The following is a 20,226-nucleotide window of genomic DNA, read 5'->3' as shown; positions in this document are numbered from 1 at the left end:
GGAGAGACTTAAGATGCTCAAGTATCAGTACAATTGTGTTACCAGGAGCTGTCTCCTTGTGCTCTGTCTCTTTAAGTGAATTTTATGGCCTGAAAAGTAATTGATTTGCAACGGTATTTAAGACAAGAGCTGGAGGATACTGCTGTGCTCTTCTGCAACACAGTAGCCTGGAGAAAACCATTGCTAAAGCAAAAACATTGACTTTTTTTGTGATGTGGTCTCTTCTGATGCACCCAGCAGGGGTGAAGTCTGCTCTATTTTTATGGAATTGTCTGCTATTTTTACAAAGGTAGTTTGGACACTGTTCAATCCTGCAAGTTGAGCTGTGGTTCAGGCAATGGGTGCAGGAAGGGAGGGCAGGATGCTCCAGGCTTCTGAATGCTGCTCCCTCCTTAAACTTTTGCCTTGGATTAAATTTTAGCCTGTTTTGTTGAGTTTTTGTGGGGGTTTTTTTTGTTTGTTTGTTTGTGATTTTTTTTTGGTTGTTTTTTTTTTTTTTTTTTTTTTTTTTTTTTTGTGGTTTCTTTGTTTGTTTGACTTTTTTCCCCAAAGAAAGGTAGTTTTAGGAGCCAGGCGAGGCTGGAGAATCTGCTGAGGTTCGGCTTCCTGGTGTATAATGGCATGATGGGAGGGATAAATACGTCCTTGATTGTGGGCAGGGACAATGCCAAGGCAATATTAGGGGGCAGGATTAGACCAGGAAGGTGGGAAGATTTTCCTAATACACTTGAGCCCTTTGTACAATCACTCTGTTGGACAAACTGTAAATTGGAGTGAGAACATAAAAGTCCCAAAGCCAATGGCAAATCTCCTTTTTTTCAGTAGGGTTTGAATCTGCCCTGCTCTCTGTGGAGCAGGAATACAGCAGTGGTTGGGTATTTTAGCTTAAAAAAATCAGAGCAGGATAATTTCAGTAACAAACCTGGGAAGCCAAATGAAGCAAACCCTCCTTGCAGCCCACAGGGCTTGCTGGAATCCCATCCCACGAATTTCAGGGCAGAGCCATTTCCCTGGGCTGAAATATGAAGGAATTCAGATTAGCTGCTGCTGCAGGAGGAACAGTAATAGTCAAAATTATCAAGATAATAGTCAAATTGACCATTTTGTGCAAAGACTTCTGTCAGCAGCAAGTGGAACTTCTCAGAGAGAATCAAACTGCCTGAAATCAGTGTTTGGGAGCTTTCCAGAAAATCACCTACAGAGTTCATCAAGTTTCCCTGGATACAGATGCTCATGGTGAGATACTCTGGTGACTTCCCAATGTTCGGTGCCATGAGAAATCCTTTCCTGGGAGGAGTGGCACTGCTGTACCCAAACTCAGGGTGCAACAAGGACAGGGTTGCAGCAACTTAAGAACTTGCTCTTTTTTGACATAACTTCCTAAGGGAACATCTCTTGTATATTTTGACCTAAGTAATCTTTCCTTCTTAAAATCAAGGAATTTGACACCTCCAGTGGGAATTGGATGCCCTCTGTGAGACAGATCCCTCCAGAACTTCAAGCCTAGACACAAAGTTATGGATGAATAAAAACTACTTCATCCAATCACATCAGAGATCAAGCCCAGACTGGAAAGTTTATAAAAAATGGAAAACCAACACTTGTTAGTTTGTTCTGCAGGATCCCCCCAGTGGGGCACTGTGGAAGAAGCTGCAGCTCCACAGGAGCAGGAGGGGATCAGGAAATGCTCACAGTGGTGACCTTTTCTTGCCATGGTCTGGCATGTGGGAAATCCAGAGCTCTGAGTGTCTGTCCCTATTTCTACAGCAGTGGGCACATGAGCTGCAGGAATTGAAGACTTCTGCAGTTTCTTTGTTGGAATTTCTGCTCTGTTTACATATTATAATTATTTCTGTCAAATTTTTAAGCTGCCACCTGCAAATTTCCTTTCTCCTGCTGCAGGCAGTGACAGATTCTCTGTGTCCCTCTTCCTTCTCCACCTTAAGGGGAGCCTACTCCTCCCCACCTTAATCTTTTATATACTCACTGAATAATAACCTTTTCTGGTCATTTACTCAGGAAGGATTTGTCATTCCAATATTTCATTAATCCTATAACATAAAGCCCAAAAGATATGTACATGGCTGAGCAGCAGCAAATAATTCCTTCTGTAGCCTTAAATTCCTTCTTCCCAGATTAAATGCAGCACACCCTGTGCAGGAGAAGATAAGTTTGGAAGGGAGGTGTCAAACTCACACTTTTCCACCACTTTTGGGGACCACTGACTTTTTGTCACCAGAGTGATAATCAGGCATTAGAAAGAGACAAGGGGATTCCAGCAGATCAAAACTCCTCTGTCTGCAGGAAACCCCAAGCCACTGAGAAAATTATGTCATTCCATGCAAATGTAATTTCTGCCTGTAATTCTGGTTCATCCCTGTGCCATGTGGATCAAGGGGCTGCTCTGAAAGGTGCCAGAGATGTTCCCTGCCTGCTGCTCGGGGCACTGTCCCTCTTACAAGCGGTTTTCTTAGGAATGTGTCCACTCTCTCAAGCACCCGGGGAAAACTGCTTTTCTGGGATTGTTACAGAACCTCCTGGGGAAAAGACAAATCAGACCTTTTATCTGCTTTTCTGCTTGCCACAAGCTAGTCCCAGCTTCTAACCACTAAAGGCACTTCTGCTCCTCTCTGCTCTGTCAAAGGACTTAAGATGATCAATTTATAATGTCTACAGAGTGCCAGTAAGAAAAGATCTTCTGAAAATGCCTTGGATGAAAAGATGCTGTAAAAAAAAAAAAAAATCTTTACCCTGATAGACTGATTACAATCTATTGTACCATGGATTAGTGGGTGAGTATTTATTCAGCTTATTTTTTATTCCTATGTACAGATGCTCTGGACCACAATGACCTCTTTGAAGTCATTATTGGCTCTTGCATCCCTGAGTAGCACAGAGGGCACATTAATAAGCTGTGTATAGAAAGAGACAATGAAGTCCCCAAGAAGTCATTAAGAGTCTATTGTGTCAGTCTGACTGTAGCCCACAAAAGACACCAAATCTGAAAGCTAAAAATATCCTCTGGAAATGCTGTTGACACAGTTATTTCACATTGGCAGCAACATCCTCCCCACATACACACACACACTCCCCCTGCTAGTCCTGCTCAGAGCAATGAATATTCTGGGAATATCTGTCTTTTCTTGGGATTCAGCCATGTCCAAATGGCTCTGTCTGCACCAGCACCTCCCAGCTTGATTAGTGAAGTCTGAGGTACTTCAATTTTCCCTCAGTCCTACAGTCCCCATGTCTTGGGCTGATTTTATGATGATAGTTTTTTCCCTAATCATCTGCTTTGTGCCCAGAGATATCCTGAAGATGAACCAGGGGCAGGGCTGGAGCCTGGGAGCACCAGGCATGGGCTCTGTTCAATCTCCCTCTCCCGTGGGCTCTGGACAGTGCAGACCAGGGATGCTGCATTGGTCCTCTTGTTGGATTGGTTTTTTTGTTTTTTGACTTTTTTGCTAGCTCAAAGCAAGAAGTTTATCTCCTTCCCTTACTCTAGCATGGAGTCTGTACCAGGAATCCTCTCAGTGGCTATTTGGTTTTTGTTTTTCTTTTTTGTTCCTTTGAACTGTTTTTGGCTTGGCTTGTTTTTCTTTTCAGCCCATCCAGGAGTCAGCAGGGTCGCCCCAAACCCGGAGGAGTTGAACCAACACGAGGAAGGGCATTAAAATCCTCCAATTCTGGCTGCTATGAGGAGGAGAACCACACCAGAAATTCAGAAAGTTTCCCATCTGTTCTGCTCCAGGCTGCTTTGTGAACTTCTCTTCCCATCCCAGAGACAAAAGGACCAGTCACCATTTTGCTTTCTAAGCAATGTGGTCAGTCTGTGTATTTTTCTTCCCCAGGATTTTTTTTTAAATTTTTTTTTTAATTTCTGGGAATTCATATCTAGCATTTCTTCAATCCTTTTTCGTGCCTTGTGGGCACCCCTCCTTCCCTCCTTTTATTTTTGTTAATAAACTTTTTTTTTTTTTTTTTTTCACATTCACCTGCTGGTATAAATTTCTCTCATTGGCAGAAGAAAAGGGAGTTTTGAAGCCCTTTTCTCTTTAGAGGAAATGGTAATTCCAGGACATTTTCTCCTGAAATTTGCCTCCAAAACTGAAACACCCCACAGGGTGAAACGCTACACAAACACCCAGCTGGAGAATGCTGCTGTGCCAAAGGGCTGCAGCACAGAAGATCAGGAGAAGAAAAGATGGGAAGGAAACAGGAACTCGCTGTACATATTCTGTGCTTTTTGGAGCCAGAGGTGCTCCAAGCTCACCAAAGCAGATTTCTGTGTCTGAGCAAATGTCAAGAGGGAGAATTCTCCTCCCTCCAACAGCAGAGGCACAGCCCTTGTGGAATTTCTGGCAGTGTGCATCCCAAGTGCTGGCTGGGACACTCCAAGGACTCGGCCCCAGAGGAAACAAACCTCAGCTCACTCCCAGCTCTCGCTCTGTGCTCTCTGCAGGCTCCAGACATCACCAGATTTTCATGGTATTCCTCACAATTTCTGGGTTTACAGACAGTGTTTCTTTTTTTCTAAATGAAAGGTGGAATTTGATTGTTGCTAATCATGCACAGCAATGTATGTTCAGCCTTTATTTTAATCTGAAGAAGTCCTAAACTAAGAGGAAAGTTCATATCCTTACTACAGTTGCCGCGGTTGATGCAAATAAACAACACAGCTCCCTTCAATGGCCCAGTTTTATTAAAAAAAAATCTAAAACCCAACACAGCACAGTTACCCAGATATCTAAAACTGCTCTGAATATGACAGATATTTTAATAGAAGGTTTGAAAAGTCCTTTAATGGGTCTCATCTCACCCTAACACACTCTGATCTTGCAAAGAGAGGTTGCAGAGTGTAAACAGTCACTGCAACAAGCAAAGAGAAAGGTGGGAATTGATGTAAAATCCAGTTCTGCTTTTCCTTTTCCTGATTAAAAGGATAAGGGACAAGATTATTCCCTGCCTTTCTTGGCTGTGGAGTCTCCAATACTGCGTCTAACTCATGCTGAGTAATGTGTATTGATTGCTTTGTTACCAGCTTTATTGTTCAGTCCATCACCAACAAAAAGTTTATGTAAAACAAGAGCAGAAGGAAGCAAGGGAGAGAAAGTGACTGGAGAGTGCAGATGCACATGAGGAGTAATTGCTGCTTTTATTTCCACACAGATATGCTGTGCCCAAATTTTAGCAGCAGGAATTTATTTCTCATCACCCTGTTTTAAAGCCTTCTGAGAAGGCTTTTTTTTTTTCTAGTTTTTTTTTTTTGTTTGTTTGTTTCTGGTTTATTTGCTGGTTTTAAGCTTTAGTTTTTGGGGTTTTTTAATTTGTCCGTGTTCAAGTTTTTTTTAGGGAAATAAAGTACCAGAAGAGAAAGGGGTTTTTTCTGTTTATTTGCTGGTTTTTGGTTTTAGTTTTTGGGGGTTTTTTATTTGCCCGTGTTCAAGTTTTTTTAGGGAAATAAAGTACCAGAAGAGAAAGGGAAAACCGGGTGAGGATGATAAATTTGCATATGAAAAGGAGTGGCTGAGAGTTTTGCTCTGGTTAAAAGGAAAGGAAAAGGGAAGAATTGGCTGAGAGTCCTTAGGGCTGGGTTTCTTTACACATGACACAGGTGATGAAAGTAATCACCATCTTTCTCAGGGGCTTCTGGGCTGAAAACAATTTAATTTCCATGGCCAACCATTATTGTATGCCGTGGCCTTGGCTAGGAACAGAAATGAAATGGGGAGAGAGATAATTTTGTAGAGGGTGGTGCTCCCCTCTTCCATCAGTCTGGCTGAGATCCACCCAGTTTTCTTCTTCAATTCTGGAACCACCCTCACTAGGCAGGTAGGGAAATAAATCCAGGGGATAAAGGAGGGTTTGCTGATTCCAGACCAGCCAGGACCCTGTTGGGGCTTGGTGCCAGCACTGCCAAAGGGCTGTGGGTGCAGCCTGGGCTCCTGCTGAGCCCAGCCCTCCCTGGAGCTGCCTTTGCTGCTGGATTTCCCCGCAGAGCATCCCAAGGACATTTATCAGTCTCGCTTCTTGCGGTTCCATTAACTTTTCCTGGCTTCAGACAATAAAGCTGGGGAGTTAATTTCATTCATTTAAGCAGTGGGAAGGGGGTGGGGATGAAAAATACACTGAATGCATTTTATTTGAATCTGATGGATCCAGGGTGCCGTGCTCACATCCCCGCCACAGTCAGCAGTGTCAGCACTCAGCAGCAGCTCCAGCCCTGCAAGGAATGACTCACTTGGTTCACTGGTCAAACTGAAGAAAAGGCATGAAGTAAAATACTGTTTCAAGGTTATTCAACAAGAGGTTTTGACCCAAAACTGAAAGTTTGCTTTTTTTTTTTATTTAAGGCATTTATTTGTGTCGTCTTTTTTGGGTTGCAGTTGTTGTTTTTTTGTTTTTTTTTCCCCAAGCAACAGAAGTGTCAGTTTAAAAAGGAAGTGTTATTTCAGAAGGAAAAGTGGAAGCATTCTGTTAGGAAACAGAAATGTGGGAAAATGTTTTGACCTCTCTTTTTCTTTCTTAATTTTAACTTTGTATTTTTGTCCTAGATGAAGTTCTTCACACACTGTGTCTGTAACTGAATAGTTCTGCTAATCACTTCCCCCAGACTGCATATTTTGATGAATTAGATATTTTCACAAGGAATACTGGCTTCATCTCTTCCCCTGTTCCTGTGTCGTGGTTTGACACTGGCCAAACCTCAAAAAGCTATTCCCTCACCTTCTCTTGCTCTCAGCTGGGCAGAGGAGAGGGAAAAAATTAACTGAGGACTCATGAGTTGAGATGAGGGCTGGGAGAAAATATTTTTGGCAAAGGAGAGCAAAAGCAGTGCCAGGGCTGCCACCACTACCGAAATAAAACAAAGAAACACAGACATAGAAAGCTGTGCAGGAAGGATAGAGACAGAAAAGAGAGGGGATGCCAAAAAACCCTACAGTTCCAAAGCTGGGAGATTTGGTACAAAATAAACTCCTGGCAGCAGGCCAGGTAACCCTTGCCAAAGCCTGCCAGGTGGCAGGTGACACCTGGGACATGAGGAATGAGGGATTTAATCTTGCTGCAGATCCCAACCTGTGACAGCTTTCACCCGTCCTGTGCCTGCTCCCACCTTATTTCCACAGGTGCAGCAAATCCCTTCCACTGCCTCAGGAACAAGAGGTTTTACTGTGTTTGAGTGAGCAAAAACCCAAATGATTCTCTTCCTAATTAGCCTAATGAGCCTTTTGGCTCTCTCATGATGACAAGTAAATGAATTTGCCCTTTGCTTGACAAGTTCTTATGGGAATGATCTGAAACCTTTCGTAACAATGCATCAAAAGTACAAAGTCATTAAAAACCGTTGTCCAACTATGAAATTAGTTATTGATTAATATTGCTTCCAGACAGCCATATTGTTCATTAAAAAAAAAAAAAAGATAAAAGAAAGGATTCTAATGTTCATATTTCTTCATGAAAGAGGTTATTGAAATATGGAAAACATTTGAGATCCTGAGGTCGTGTATGTACTTCTGTGCTCAGACACACTCATTTTATTCATTTCATCTTCACAGGGGTCTTGCACATGGAAGAAGTTGTTGATCACTGTAAACACCTGGACTGATCTCATCTTGCTGTGCCCTCTCCCAGCTGAAGAGAGCAGCTTCTTCTGGAAGAAGCTTTACAAATCTGAGCTGAACAAGTGCTGCTGTGAGTCACAGGGAGTTTGTCATCTCCCAGGCTGTGAGGCACAGCTAAAACAAGAACAGAGGGCTCCTAAAAGTGGCTGAAAGGCCCCTGCTCTGTGAATAGAGCCAGGAAATAACAGTCATATCAAGTGTTATTAGGGGCCAAAGGAGGGGTGTCAGAGGGAACAAGAGCACAAACAGCCTGTGTGTGCTGGTCTGCCTCCACCAGGATGATTTCCATGGTCACCCAGACAGGTCAAGAGATGTGTCTGCACTTTTGTTCCTGTCAGCCTCCAAATCCCTCAGTCTCTCAAGTGACAGGAAGGAAAATGATGTAGGGAGGGAAAGAAAAGGAAACAGTGAAACAGTATTTGGAATCACAAAAATCAGAAAGGATTTTTTAACATTGTGCTGGTCAATGAAGAGAAGTGACTGGCTTACAACAGTGCTACGAATTTGTTTAAAATCAGAACTCATTTTGTAATCTCCTTCCTTCCATAGAAGTGCCATTTGTTAGAATATCAAAAAAATTCCAAGTGCAGTTTAGGTTCCACTTCACTCTGAGGTCATTTGTGGGCTGAGTTGATCAGAAGTTTTCCAAAATATAATGGCTATTTCCACATAAACATCTACTTCCTGAAACCAACATGTCTGATAGGAAAAAATAAATTAAAAAAAAAAAAGAAAAAAAAGAAAGCATATTTCCCTGAAAATTCAGCTCTAGGAGGAGTCTGGCCCAACAAATGGCACAGTTATAATATTGTTCCTCCATTACAATTGCCTCAGAATCATTACTCTTGTATTTCATCCTCAGCTGATTAGTCCCTCAGCTCAATTGCTTTGAAACAAATAAAATACCATCTATTTGTGTTTTTGCTTCTGTGGGGAAAAAAAATCTGCTTATTGTGGTAAACTAAATAGATTGGTTTTGTCTGTGCAGGGTTTTGTTTTAAAGAATGGAATAATTTTGCTGGAACTGAAATTCGGATTTTTCAGGCTCTCTAATGAAATTCTTCTATTGTGTGTTGATTTGCGAAACAGTCTCGACAGCTGATATTAAACAGCTCTGGAAGCTTTAACTGAGGTTTGGAATCATAGAATCCCAGAATGATTTGGGTTGGAAGAGATATTAAAGCTCATCTCATCCCAGCCCTGCCACGGCGGGGACACCTCCCACTGTCCCAGGCTGCTCCCAGCCCTGCCCAGCCTGGCCTTGGGCACTGCCAGGGATCCAGGGGCAGCCACAGCTGCTCTGGGCACCCTGTGCCAGGGCCTGCCCACCCTCACAGGGAAGGATTTCTCCCTAATGTCAAACCTAAACCCACTCTCTGTTCATTTGAAGACATTCCCCCTTGTCCTGTCCCTCCATCCCTTGTCAATCTCCTCTCTCCATCTTTCCTTCAGGCCCTGCGAGGCCACTCTGAGCTCACCCCAAAGCTTCTCCTCTCCAGTGAACAATCCCAGCTGTGCCAGCCTTCCCTCCCAGCAGAGCTGCTCCATCCTCTGATTCCCTGGTGCCTCCTCTGGATCTCTCCAGCAGCTCCAGCTCCTCCCTATGCTCTGACCACAACCATCCAAGAAAAGCTCTACTAAAAAGACGTTTAGTCCTTGCCCTCTTTTTCCAACACAAGGTGTTCAGACAGTCTGGAAAAGTTTTAGACAGTCACCCAATGTGAAGCTTATCAGGTTTGCCTATTATTTCTTATCAAATCTGAAACATGCCAGGCATCATTTAGCCTGAGATATTTGGCATTTCACAAACCCTGACTACCTGTCACTCAAACCCAGGTGATGGGCACTTCAAAGAAGACCAAGGTGCAGTTTTGAGCAGCTTTTTATAAATTTCTTTAGACCCACGTTTTTTACATGGAAGTCCTCTAGTTAAGCCTTGAATTTGTGATAAATTCCATGCATTATTAACCTAATTGGACACAACACATACTCTGAGAGTCTCATTAATATTTTTAACGCGTTGCAGCGTCTTTACTCTTGAGCAATCAACCGAATTTTCATCTCCATAAAAATGGGCTTCTTATAACCAGACAATATCCAATCATTTCCAGTCCATAAGGTAAATTTCCTATATATTCTTTCCATTTTGCAGTTTCCTCACCAATCAGCACAATAACTTTCACCCTATGGATTATTTCTCCATAAACCTTGCCAGAAGCTGCCTGGGAAGGATGGAAACTTGAGTTGGAAGACACATCAAAGAGAGAATCTCAGGCTAAATGGAAACACTTTTTAACAGAATTATTCCATTCATTCTCTACTCTTTAATAATTCAATAATAATCTTCAAAATAAATTAATTAATTGCAATATGGTAATAATATACCAATGATATAATATTTACCAATCTTATTAAATTGTATTGCAGCCCACTGGTTGTTAAGTGATTTTGTTGTTAATTTATCTGTGCAGCAGGAACAATTTGGAGTCCAACACCTGAACATCACAGTCTGAGGTGATACAAGAAAACATGAAAGGAATGACCCTGAGCTAAAATGATTAGTGGTGTTTGTTAGCCACCATGGCTACAACAACAAAGTTAATCAGCCAGAACAATTATTAGGTAAAATATGTTTTTAAAATAAAAACTTAGAAGTTTTTTATTGTTATTATCTGAAACTGAACTATATAGATTATTTTAAGTGGGTAGATTTTTGTTTGTATCCATGAAATTGCTACCATATTAACAAGATTTTCCAGACATTAATGGATTGATTTCTGTATAATTGTAACTATATTAATTCATCCCAATTACCTCTAAGTAAAATTTAAATTAAGTTAAATTGAAGAAATTAAAAATGTTTGAAAACCCTGCATGGAAACCTTGAGGCATCACAAGATTGTCGTTTCTCATCTCTAATATCATTAATTCTGCAGCAAAAGGAGTCTTGGTTCTGCCAAGACTTGTAAACTGTTGTTTTCCATACATTTCAAACCCAACTTAAAGGTCTTTTCATGAATCCAATATGATTTTTTTCCCCCACTGATGGAAAAAGTGTCTTTGTCTGTATCCAGACAATGAGTGTCCCTGCATGGCTGATCAAATTCCAGCATCCCATGGGGAGATGCTCGTTTTTTTTTTTTTGTTTGTTTGTTTGTTTTGTTTTGTTTTGTTCTTTGTTTGTTTGTTTTTTTGTACTATTGCATTTGTATTTTTAATTTTCCTATTAAAGAACTGTTACTCCTATTCCCATATCTTTGCCTGAGAGTCCCTTAATTTCAGAATTATAATAATTTGGAGAGATGGGGTTTACATTTTCCATTTCAAGGGAGGCTCCTGCCTTCCTTAGCAGACACCTGTCTGTTCAAACCAATACAGTTATGTTGGACTGGAAGAATTTAGGTTGAAACTGACTTCAGCAGGAGCTTCCTCATGACCAATTTCTTCCACTCCCAGAGTCAGAGGAGCTGTGCTGAGGTTTACATGGAAATGAGAACTTTCAAGAGAACTGCCGCACATCTGAGAGGAATTTGGACAGTTTGGGAAAGCAGGCACATGTCAACTACACATTTGTTTTTCAGCTGTGTTTTTTGGGACCTTAACACCTGATATCAACAGGTATTTCAGCTCATTTGTATCTTTTTTATTCAACTCATGGCTGGCTGTATACGCTTCCAAAAGGCTCCTCCAAAAATATAGACCTCCAGCTCCTGATTTCCAGATCACTCTGGGCTGGTTTGGTCTAAAGAGTAACAGGGCAGCCTTGGGCTGCATCTCTGCTCACCTCTGTTCAGGTGCTTGATAGGCTGCACTGATATGGAGAACAGAATTTATTAATAAAGGCTGCCAGCACATCCTGCCTTCTCTTCAACTGGAATTTTCCACTTGCACTGGTCTCTGTGGGCTTCAGGGGCTGGCCAGGTGGTCTGCTCTGAACTGAGCAGCCTGAATCAGATAAAACACTCGGTTTAGATCATCTGTACCCTGCTGGAATCAGACAGATGCAGGTCACACTGAGCAGCAGCCACAGCCATCCCCCTCCCTGCAGCAGAGTCATCCACATGAAGAGGAAGGTGCTCACAGGGAAGATATGGTTTTCAGAAAGGTGTTCATTAATTGCAATTTTGTTCTGGACCCTCTGGTGAGCAGAGACACACTGGGAACAAATGAAAGTTTTTGGAGTTGGGGAAAAAAAAAAAAAAAAGGAGGGAAAAGTTTTGTGTCTTAGAGCAGGGAAACAGTTTGAGGCTATGTTTTAATTAAAATGAATATCTGCACTATCTTAATGTTATTGCCAGTTAAGTGTAGCGGGTGATTTAGAGTTCTGTAACACAATTATACTCCGGTAATGAAGCTCCGCAGAATTATCCCAGGAATTCAAAATGCAGAAGGGAGCAGTAGCTCTCATTTGTAACCATGTTACAGCCTCCATTGTTACAGTATTTTCTGTTTTCCTCAAAGATTAACTCAGCCGTGTTTAAGTCTCTGGTTACATTAAAGAGAAGGGGCAGCAGTGACAGCAGCTGTTTTACTGTCCCTGGAGTGAATCCTTCCCGGAGGGATCCACCCTCCAACAGAACTGTCCGTGCTCCTGGTGTCTGCCGGGGCCAGGACTGCTCAGTCACAGAAATATCCCATGTTCTGCAGATGAGACCTCAGGTGAGATGCCTTGACAGGTGATGTGGAGCCTTCCAGAGCTGCTTCACATCTTTACCTCTGCTGCTGATTCCTTCTGGTGTGCCTGGGAGGTCCCATCTGCCTGCCAGCTCCTGATGGGATTCCTGCCACGGAAAAGAAGGGAAGTTCCCTGCTCAGCTTGATCCTTATCTTCCAGATACACAAAAAACATCCCTACATCTTCAGCTGTGTCCCAGTACAGCCCAAGTTACACACTGGAGTTATGTTTTTAGATTTAGATGTTGAGTTTGACCTGCAGAGTGTACCTGGGTTTGTGCCTCAATGTGCTTTGCCCTTTGAGCCACAAACATCCACACACTGTGACAGCACCTCTCAAACAGGCTCACCCTCCTGCCCATCCACACAAATACTCATTTCTCCACCCTAAGAAGAAATTTGCTCAGTCCAGAACTGATTCAGCTCACAAGTCCTTCAAGACCACCAAAATTCTCTGCTTGGGTGAGATCCTGAGGTACAGAGTGGAAGGCACGCACCCCAAAACCTGCTCTCCCTTAAGAGCTCTTCACCTCTGACTGAGAACGACCCACGATTTTGTTTATGGAAATGGGAAAATGTTTGGAACAAGGAAGAAGCCCTGTCTGTTTTAATTTCCATTGGAAACAATTTTGTTTGGCATTGAAGAAAGCTGAAAACTGAATTTGAGGTAACTTCACTTGAGATTTTGATTTGCAGCAAACAGATTAAAAGCAGAAAGGAATCGATACAATAATTATCACAATCCTCAGGAACACCTCCAAACCCCTGTGGCAGACCCCAGCTGTCTGATTAATCCAAGAAAACAGAATTTGTATACTCTCTTCCTGCTTCCGTGTGTTGTTTTGCACAATTTCATATCAGAGCTAAGGTCCAGACTGTTCAAATGCGGCATATCTGTCAATTTTTCAGGATTTCCAGTGTTCAAATCTAGCATCACATTCCTGAGATACAGACATTCTAGGTCCAGCCAGGTGGCACTTTTGGGGAAAAAAATTAATATGGGCAATAAAAGCAAGTTTTAAAAATGTCTTGCTGCTCTGCTCTTTGGTTGAGTTTGAAACAAGCTGGCATGAAAGAAATGTTTCAAACCTGAAATGTGCAGCGTTTCTTACCTTTTCAAAATGGAATGTTTCTATTTGCTTGCTTGAAACTAATTTTAGTTTGTCCACTTCTTTCCAGTGGAGGCTTTTGCAACCATGTTTCCCAGACCTTTACAGTGAGAACAGCTCTTTCTTTCAGGCCCTGGTCTGCTCACACTGAGCTCTGCTTTTCTGCCTTCAGGCCTTCTAAAATATTATCCAGTGGGGCAAAATGCTGCTCAACGTGTGTAAAGACCTTGCCTTTCACCTCTAGGTCAATTCCACCTCTGTGAGCCAAAAAATACAATTCTGCCATTGTTCAGTTTTACCTGAGGAGTAAAGGCTGTCACCTCACAGCTTTGTGAAAACCCACAGCTCAAGCTCTGACTTGAGGCAGAAGCTCACTGTTAGCATAAAAAATAGGTCAGTCCATTTTCTGCAGAAAACATTCCTCCTGCAAAGTTTTGGTCCCACTCCAACCACTTGCTAAAAGCTCATGACCATGGAATAAAGGCTAAGGTCAAATGTCCTGGAGCTATGAGACAATATCTCAGGATGCAGGTGTCCTTGGGCTCTGATTTAGGTTTCCATGTGTCTTACTGCATTTGCTTAATGATTTTCTAGGCACCTATGGCCATAGCATCTGGGCTGCTGCCACAAATTAAATGCAATCAGACATTAAATCAAACTGCCTCTAGCAGGCTGCAGAAACAGGGCTCCTCCAGCAGGCTGCTGCCACTGCTGGGCAGAGGGGACTCAGGAATGGCTCAAATTCGTGCAAAAGTGTTGCAGAGAGGAGGTATCTTGAAAAGCTGGCACTGTGCATTACCAGGAAATCCACAATCCTGAACTTGAATTCTTCCTCCATGAATATCTGAGAAAATAGGGCCAGAATATATCTTAAATTCCTTAAATATTCTACAGCCTCACTCTACAGTGAACCTGCCCTTAGGCTTCCTTTTGGGCAAAATCCCAGGCATCATTTATGCAGCACAAGAGCCTGAGGTTCAGACACTGAGACTTTGGTGTTTTATGGCTTCTTATTAGATATTTATTCTCTCAGCATGACCACTTGAATTTCCAGTAGCACATGGTGGGGGAGGTGGATACCTATCCCAGGCCACTGCCTGATGGGGTTCCTCCCCTTGTATTGGATCCCAGTTAGGATTTTATATTCTATACATTACTCCTGGAGCCAGACACATGCATGGCCATATCAGCCTGAGTGCCAACAGCTGGAATGTAAAAACTGTCTGATAGAAAGGAAGGTTTATCAAGAAATTTTCCCAAACAGTATAATGTAAATTCAGCCCTGTTTTGGGGTCTGAAAAAATTGTCATATCTAGAACTGTGACAGTGTGAAGCAATATCTGACTCTGTGCTGCTTTGTCAAAATACCCCAAATAGCCAGATAACAATTCAATTTAATCCTCTTTATTGTGAGAGAGCGAGGGAGACTCTCAGGGCATGTAAAATCTGTCTGCATGTGTCCATCTGCTTGCAATAGCTCTACATGGCAGCTTGATTGGAAATTATTTGCATGGGAAGGAAAGGTCGCTGTCTCTGAAGGACAAAACCCTCCTCTCTGTCCAACAAACTCCGGGAGCCATTGGTCACCCTGGAATGACAGCTCTGAATTGCAGGGCAGTGTTTGCTGCATTTATTTCTCCCGGTAATTCGGGGGGCGTGTGTGAGTGGGGGAGGTGTCACACATTTGGCCGGGTTCGGGCGGTGACAGAGGCACCAGGCCACGGTCACCTCAAAAACACTGAGGGATATTTACAGAACAGAAAAAAAAAAAATCATCAGGAGCTGTTTACTGATTAAACTTGAAGCAAGCCCAGTCCTTCCAAAAGAGCAATCATCTGCTATTCATCACAGATTCCTGCAAGTCTGGATGCAAAGGCTGCTGCAAAGCTCGGGAAGTCCTTCATGCTCAAAGTCACTTTCTGTTTGTGTTAATGATATGGGAGCCCCCAGGAGCCTGGGCTGAGCCTTGTTTTAGCTTCTGGACAGAGAAGAAAATACATCAAATACAGGCAAAAAACAGAGGCAAAGGAACATCCCTTCTTAGGGCCTCATGTCAGTGTCACAGTTCAGAAGCATCCCAGTGTTCCAGAGCCATTCTCCAACCCTCCCCATATGGGGTCACACAGTACCTGTGACTGGAGCCCAAATCTGTCAGCTACATCTTTAGTCATGGCTAGGATGGAGTTGCAAACTTGCTGGATGAATAAAATCTCTCTGTCAGGTGAAAAACAAAAGAGGATTCAAGTTCATTCATATCTGAATGAAAATGAGATTGATCTTTTCCTTTCTAATTTTTCAGTAGGATTTCCAGTTTCATGTATTTGAATTGTTCCTCCCTCCCAGCTTTGGGTCCTGTTGATCAAAGTGACCACACTTGGCAAATGGGGACAGTGAGATTTGTGAACAAAGGCAGGGTGACAAGAAAAAGCTTCAAGTGGTATTTTATGGTCCCAAACAAAGTAATCCCTGTGCATTTCTTACTGTGATTACTGAGAGTGGGATGGCTATTTTTAAAAAAAGGGTCAAATATCTCCTGAGTTATGGACAGAGTGTTGTTTTCAGATTTGTACAACAGCTGGTGTCATCAGACAGTAACCATGAAGTATAGGTGCTTGTACTCACAATCCATGGAGCATTTCCAAACAGCAGCATTTCCACATGCATGGCAGAGAGGAACAGGTAATAATTTGCACCAGCCTGTACCTTGTACCTCTGCTCTGGTCTGAAGATCAGAGTTTACAGTGACACACCAGCTTGAAGGGTTAAATCTGATTGACTTTCCATGCCAGCAACATAAATCACCACAATATTTTCTCCCCTTTTCGATGGTCATCTTCTATTTGGAAAAAGAAATGAATTGACAAGAATTTTGTCCTGCTGTGTAGGTGGAACTATCACACATTAAAAGTGCTTTCAATCACCAGCAAAACTCAAAAGCAGCAATTTTCTTTCTCTGTTTCACCCTCAGTTTGAGGCCTGATTTTCTAGCACACCTGTAGCTTTGCTGGGGAAACTGCCTCCTTCCATGAACACAAGCAACAACAAAAGGAAGAGCAGATTAGTGCTGAGCACGTAAAGACTCTAAACGGGAAAATGAAGCAGAAATCCTTGGGAAACGTATTTCTGATGGAACAGATCCTGGGTTTGAAAGAAGTGCATTCTGCAGAACTGGGCTTGGAGAGAAAACGAGTGCTGGATCTTGCCAGGAATGGATAATTCCTGAGCCCACATCTCAGAGACATCACTTCCAATCTCACCCGTGTCACACAGTTATGCTGCAGAGCCAGGAGAGTGCTTTGGTTATTGAAACACAGAATGAGCTATCAGGGAACACAGTGCTTAAACCAACCTGAACAATGACTCCCTGTGCACTCTGCAGCAAGTCATTTAATCTCCCTGTGCTTCTCTCCTCGGCAGGCTGAGGACAATGCTCATTGTAGGTACCAGGACACTGCACAGCTTCATCTGCTGGCATTATTGTTACTCTTTGTAACTCCAGAGTGTTACGAGAAGAGATAATGGAAGCACAAGTGAATTTCACTTTTGAGTGGTGGCCATTAAGCCTTGCTGGAGTCCTCTGACTTCAAAGACATTTCATCTCTCCACTCCAGTGACAGATTAGACTTCAAGGATTAATGTTGCACATCAACCTACACAGGGCTAATTTTTGGCCGTGTTTCCTCTAGTGCTGCTATTTACTCCAGAGAAAAGAGAATATGGGATTATTATTTGTACCATTTTCCTAGTTGGAGATGTCTGCCTAAAAATACCTGTTGCTCCCACTCTCTCTCATGAGTAAATCACCCGTACTGCCAGAAGTCAGGAATGTGCATCCCAAATCTTCACCTGAAGAGATTTATTGGAAGCCAGGGATAGTCTCCCCACGATTTATTTTTTTATGGATGTTTACTACCCTTTGTGTTGTCTGTGGAGCTACTCATGCATTCCCTGCTGACAGGGACGTGCCCTGCCAGGGCTATAATCAGATAATGCTTCCTGCTGTAGAAAAGTGTCAATCCCTCTCTTTACAGATGGCTGAATGCAAGCCCAGTGTAGGGGCTGTCACTGGAGTTATTTGCTGCAGTTGGATGAGCAGGGAGGGCACACATGGCACACATGGCACACGGGCACAGGAGCATTGGTGGCTTTGCTCTCACACTCACACACCAACTGCAGCTCAAGCCCAGAGCGAAGCCTCCCCCAAAATCACTCCATGGCTTTGGTGGAGCTGCTCTCGTGTGTCTGGTGGGCACACGGAGCTCCTGCCCAGGGCTTTGCCCTGTCAGAACTGCAGCGTGGACAGGGAAGACCTGCACCAGAACACCTGGATGGGGTTGGAAGTACCAGGAGAGTGGACAGGGAAGTCCCTGTGAGAACCAGGAGCTGAGCCCTGGCAATCCCAACATTCTGCCAAGAGTTAAGGAATTCCATTCTCCATTCTACCAGAAATCACCATCCTCACCCAAAGCCACAGCTCTGTTTGTCCTCAGCTGGGCTGAGCTGTGGACCTGTCCTCGGTGGCACGCTTCAAGCTCTGTGGAGGGGTTGGAAGGAACATTTTGTTTCACTGTTTCAGTTTGTGGGGCAAAATCAGTGGGGTTTTCAGGTCTGTGGTTGTCAGTCAATCTTGTCAAAGTGTTAAAAGTCAACAAAACATAAACTCTTTGAAATGGAAAGCAGAATTTCGCAGAGAGCCCAGTCTGAAAGAATTGTGACCAAAAAATGGCATTTTTATTCATTAAAATTCAAATGCAGATAAATAAGCAACAGCCTCACTGAGGATTATGGAACTTCAGTATTTATGAGGAAGCAGAAATTTTATAAATATTGAGATTGGCTATTTTCTACCTACATAGCTTTTTTTTTAGAAGAGTAATAACATTTGCTAGTCCAGCAATAAAACTATGCATTTATGCAGCAGCTTTCATCCAGAGATCTCCATGTACTTTACTAACATTGGCTGCACGAAGCCTCACAGAGCTCTTACAGAGAAATAAGGAATTATTATTCCCAGTTTATAAATTGAGAGATGTTTGCAGAAGAAGATAAAAGAATTCTGTCCAGAGGCAAAGGCTGAGAATGTGGCAATGCTGTGGCAGAGTCTGAGAGCTGTTGCAGGAATTATTCTCCATCTGAGGGGCTCCACCAGTTTTAAAGATGTGTTTAGAGGGACAAAAGTTGCTGCAGGAAGTGATGGGCTGATTTTGGAGTTCATCATCACCTCACACCCACTGTCTGTGTGCTGCCATGGGTGACAATGAATGAGAGCAACTCATTCCTACAGATCAGCACCAATCTTGTGTGAGTTAAATAAAGGCTACATCAGCTCAGAGTTATGTGCTAAATAACTCTGTGGCCTCATGTATTCAGTAAGATAGGGTATCTCTCCTTAGCAGAGAATCATGCCATGTAAATGTCACTTTTATGGATAAGGTCAATTTAAAATATGTTCCCAACAGCAGCAGCAGCCACAACAACAACAACAGCATTAACAGCAACATCAACAACAACCCAAATAACATTTTAATCGTTGTCAAAACTTCTCCTCTACAAGACTTTTTAATGAAATTTGCCCCTGTATTAAAAAGAAATTCTGTCATAAATAAAAGAAAGAAAAAGGGTGTCAAAATCCAACAAAAGATAGGCTGAGTAGAACATGTGTTTTCATAAACTTCTACCATTTTAAAACAACAGAAAATGGATAAGACTGTTTCCTCTTTTCAAAAGGAAAAATTTTTCCATTATATCAAGATATGGAACAGGAGATTTGGGTCTTCCCCTGCTCAGACATGGTCTTCAGAATAAGCCCCAGCAGTATCACAAAATCTCTCAGACAATCAGGAAGTTTCCTTTCTTAGATAAAATCTTTTTGTGGGGTTGAATATTTTTTCTTCTTTTCCCCTCCTTTTCCTTTTGGCAGTCTCTATGACATGTCTTCAAGTGATCAAGATTACTGGGCTGGATAATATCCAGGCAATTAATTGTCTAAACTGCAGTTAAGGTGATTAAGAAATTTTAATGGCTGAAGGGATGTTGATAATGAAGATGAGGATGATGACAAAAATGATGCTAATGAATAAATTTGTCTAATTCTAAACTTGTTTCACTTGTCACCATCAGTGGCTATTTTGATACAGTAAGTTCTGGCTCTGAGTTGCAACCTGTGCATGTGCAGGGGGTAGAACTGCACTGTCCTGGAAACACTCAAATGGCCTTTTGGAAGCAGATTTCACATCACCATTGATGGAGGTATTGCTGTCTAGAACTTCTCATTTAATCTAAGGCCTCGTCTCTCACCCACTAATTTATATCAATCCCTTTCTTCCCATTTACATGTAACACCTCTTTAAATCAAGCAGGGGTGTCTTTTTCAGGGCTCTAAGTGGCAGGGAGCTCACAACATTCAGCTGTTGCAGGCATCAATTACTGCTGCTATTTAGAGTCACATCTCCATCAGAGTTTGAACACGTCTCTGAAGTTTGCATCCATTGGGCTTTGCTGGAATGCTTTCACTTCAATTGAAGAGCATTTTGTTTACAAATCCCTTCCCCATGTAAGCACTGAGTGATGATGATGATCCAGTCATCACTGCTTTACTGCATGTGACACGACCAACACCTTCTCTTGGAAATTGGCATTTTTACTGCCTCAGCTGGAATCCAGCTGTCTGAGGCACGGGAAGCCTTTCTCCTGGCGTGCACAGATCACAGCTCTCAGCTGAAGTTATTAAAGAAAGTCATCCCAAGGGAGAGGTTGCAGAGAAAACTCACAGATACTTCCTTGTTTCTTTAGGACTTGCACGTCTGAGTCTTGATTGTTTC

The sequence above is a fragment of the Onychostruthus taczanowskii genome, unplaced genomic scaffold (assembly GCF_017590055.1).
Source record: "Onychostruthus taczanowskii isolate IOZ18803 unplaced genomic scaffold, ASM1759005v1 scaffold25, whole genome shotgun sequence".
Classification (NCBI taxonomy): Eukaryota; Metazoa; Chordata; class Aves; order Passeriformes; family Passeridae; genus Onychostruthus; species Onychostruthus taczanowskii.
The sequence above is the reverse complement of the archived record's forward strand: the minus strand, read 5'-3'. Positions refer to the sequence as shown.